Source organism: Suricata suricatta, chromosome 7, assembly GCF_006229205.1.
Source record: "Suricata suricatta isolate VVHF042 chromosome 7, meerkat_22Aug2017_6uvM2_HiC, whole genome shotgun sequence".
NCBI classification, from domain to species: domain Eukaryota; kingdom Metazoa; phylum Chordata; class Mammalia; order Carnivora; family Herpestidae; genus Suricata; species Suricata suricatta.
The window spans coordinates 4,932,749-4,936,745 of NC_043706.1; positions in this window are offsets into that span (position 1 = coordinate 4,932,749).

Consider the following 3,997-nt stretch of genomic DNA (forward strand, 5'->3'; position numbering starts at 1 on the left):
GTGTGTCCTTCCAGAATCCTTGCGTGTGGACGTATATGGACGTGTAACACTATCTGGCCCACTGTATGCCTTGTTCCACGACTTTCTCTCTTTGCTTGATGATCTAGGTCTTTGACATCTTTCCATTTCTTATAAATTTAAATTTTCTCTTGTTTTTCTAAACTATTTTTTTAATGTTTATGTTTGAGAGAGAGACAGAGATGAATATGAGTGGAGGAGGGGCAGAGAGAGAAGGAGATACAGAATCCGAAGACAGGCTCCAGGTTCCGAGCTGTCAGCACAGAGCCCGATGTGGGGCTCAAACTTATGAGCCGCGAAATAATGACCTGAGCCAATGTCAGATGCTCAACTGACTGAGCCACCCAGGCGCCCCTCAATTACCTCCTTCAAACAAGCATTGTATAATGTGTCATAGTGGGTCTGGCCGCTCCCCACTGGTGAACAGTGACATCATTTCCCATTTTTGTTGTCAGAGCCATGTGGGGGGGGGGGGCAGAGAGTGAAAGAGACACAGACTCTGAAGCAGGCTCCGGGCTCTAGCGAGCTGTCAGCACAGAGCCTGATGCGGGGCTCAAACACAGGAACCATGAGATCATGACCTGAGCTGAAGTTGGACAATCAACTGACTGAGCCATCAGCTGCCCCTGTCCAGGTCTTTGAAGGAAGCAAACTTGCAGTCTGGACCCTGGTTCTCCCCCTGGGAACTTTGTAGTCCTGGCTCAGCCACAGGCTACAGCGCTTCTCCCCAGGATTCCCGCAGGACATGCCTGATCTGGACCTGAGTACTGGGCTTAAATCAAGAAATCAGGGGCGCCTGGGGGTAAGTGTGGGACTCTTGATTTGGGCTCAGGTTATGATCTCTTGGTGAGATCGAGCCCCGCAACAGGCTCTGCGTGAGTGTGGAGGTTGCTTGGGATCTCCCAGTCCCTTTCCCACTCCTCCCCACTCCCCCCTTGCCTACTCATGCTCTTTCTCTCAAAATAAGTAAACATTTTTAAAAATTAGGGGACTGTAGAGTAAAACAAAGAGATAATCGTTTTTCACAGCATTTCTCTAACTCTAGAAACAACAGGCCACCAGAGGCCATGATGGCCCTGAGGAGGAGCTGGTCTTCCTGGGGGGGAGCACCGCCCTGGGCACATGTCAGATAGATACTGGCCGGCCCTGCAGGGAGGTGCAGCTGCGGCGGCTGCAGGACCAGCCTGCTGTGGGTGAGGACAGGAGAGGTGCGGGAGGACCTTGCGGGGTCCTCCTGAGGCCCCGGGCTCCACTCCTTCAGCATCTGGGTGCCTGCAGACAGCAGAGGTCCTGTCTCCTGTGACGTTCTTTGTGGTTTACACGCTCAATCCCCTGGAATCCTGCATTTGCTCTGAAGACATAACTAATAATTTCCTTAGACTAAAAGAGGCATTAACTTATGACCCGTGTGCTAAACTAGAGAATTTACGTGGACAAAATGTTCTCTCAGCCTTCTGTAGATGGCACAGAGTTTTGCTGTAAAGGGGACTTGTATTACCCGCTGTAATCAGTGTACTCCATCCCGCTGCCTTTCCTGGTCCCGCCCCCCGTTTGCAGAGGCCCCAGCGCAGTGGAGATGGAGAATATGGACGAGGCTGTGGCCACCGTGAGTGGGCTTCAGTGGGCACGCACCGCTTCCTCCTGAAGGGGACAGATCAGCAGGGCCTGAGCAGCGCCATCATGCTCACCGGGGCGCTGGGGAAGGGTGAGTGACTGTGCAGCAGCAGGGCTGGAAACCGCTCTGCTTTTCAGCCTCAGGAGACCCTAACCAGTCCGTGGTTGTTCGGAAATGCTGGTGCTCCCTCATTCCCAGCAGATACTGAGTCTGAGCCCAAGTCGACACTTAACGGACTGAGCCACCCAGGTGACCCTCATTAGGCCTCTCTAATGTCAGCCCATAATCTCTTTGAATTGGATAACAGAGGGCAGAGTCGCTGGAAGCCAGCTCCCTGAATTTACCTATTTGTTTAAGTGAAGTTTCTTTAGCCTGTATGGGAAACGCCCCATATTTCTTGCTATAGACGTTTGCTGTTGTTTCCGAATTACCCTTATCATTTATTGGAGGAACTCTATCAAGTTCTTTTTCTTCTAAGTTGTTAGGAATGTTATTTTGGGGAGGGACAGGGAATGTTCTATCTTTCTCGGTTTTAGCCAATTTACCTACCACTACCTGGGGGTCCAAAGTGTCCATATGAAGTTACAAAGTGAAAGGGCATCAAAAGGAACTTTTTGTGGCCGCTTAAGCTAAAAATATTTCATTTCATCTCCCACCTTATTCCAAGTCTGTAAATTAACAGTTCCTTCCTCTGGGAACCATGGACATCGCTTTTGTACAAAACATAAAAAATGAGCCACTTGCTGGGGAGATAACGTGACCCCCTTCTTTGAAAGCAGGTTATGGAATGTCTGTAAATAGTTTTCATTCTTTAGACTTGTTGTAGCCCATAGCGTCTCAAGTTCTGATCCTATCCACCACTCTAACCCTGCCTATCTAAACAGGGCATCTGCAGCACCCTATGGTGGAGTCCTAACCGTCCTGAAAAATCGAAGGAGAAAGGGAAAGGGCTTACTTTCAGCTCCCTGTTTGGGTGCCATTTGCCAGAGTCCAGCTCCAGCACCAGGGTTCCCTGCGGGATGGCTGATGTCAGTGAGAGAGCCTGAGAGTTTCTTTCTGATCACCAGGCAGAGAGAGCCAGCTTTATTTCTGGGAAAAATGTATGGAGTCAGCACAGAAGTGGCATTTGCCTTAGACAAGGATTTCTGATGACAAATTCTTTGGTATGTGAAAATTTCCCAGAGCATAGATTGGTAGAAACCTCAAGCATAATCTTGATCAATAGTGATGATGTAGGTGACTCTGATGCTTATCACGCGGGGAAGGAAGGGATCTTTAGCATTCATATACATGCAATGTTTTTAGCATAGCAAAGGCAGAAGTTAATTCTTTGAGAGCAGGGGTCCAGAGCCTGTTTCCTTGAGGAGAAGTAAAACAGGTTTTTCAGGAAATGCAATACTTAGTCCCATAAACACAAAAGAAATTCCTATAATAAGTTCCTTCACAAGGTACAATTAACATATTTTAAGATAAGGGGTCAAGTAATTCCGGATTCCAGTCAACAGGTCACCTAGGGGTAGGAGGTCAAGCAAAAATAATGGAGTGGGGCATAGACATCCTTCCCCATCTGAGGGAGGGAGGCCTTGCAAACCCACCTCACCTCAGGAGTTTCCTCAACCTGTGGGTTCACGATGGCCACTAACACTATGTCCCCTGAGGCTGGGAGGTGCCCGCCTCAGGGTCCAACTTCTTGAAGGAGAGCCTGTCACACCAGCTTTGCAGGGACCGCCCCGCCCACCGCCCCCTCGCCCCTCCCTCCACCCCTCGCCCCTCCCTCACTTGGGCGCGGCGCGCGTAGGCACCACCGTGGTCACAGCGCAGCTAAAAAGAAGCTGAATGACCAGCCCGGGCTTCCTTCACTCGCCTAGAAGCTGCAGCGCGATGCGGGCGTCCTAGGCGGGCGTCCCCTCAGACCGCCGCTCCCCACCCCGCGGGTCCGACTGCAGGGCGCGGGCAGGCGCGGCGCCGAGCGGCGGCTGCAGGTAAGGCTGTTTGGGGCCGGGGTCGCTCCTCTGTCCGGGTGGGGGAAGGAGGGGCGGGGATGCCGTCAGGAGGCGGGCGCCGCGTGTCTGCGTGAGTGCGCGTGCGTGAGTGCGCGTGCGTGAGTGCGCGTGCGTGAGTGCGCGTGCGTGAGTGCGCGTGCGTGAGTGCGCGTGCGTGAGTGCGCGTGCGTGAACGGAATGCGCGTGAGGAGTGAGTTTACACGTGTGAGTGCGTAGGCCGGCGGCTGACGGCGGGAGCCGGTGGGACGGCGGTGCTGCTCCCCGCGAGTCCCCGCGTCGCCTGGAGCGCGCGGGCCGAGAGACAGCGGCGGTCGGGCAGGCGGGGGTGCCGGGCGCCCCGAGTTCGGGAGGTGAGGTCCCT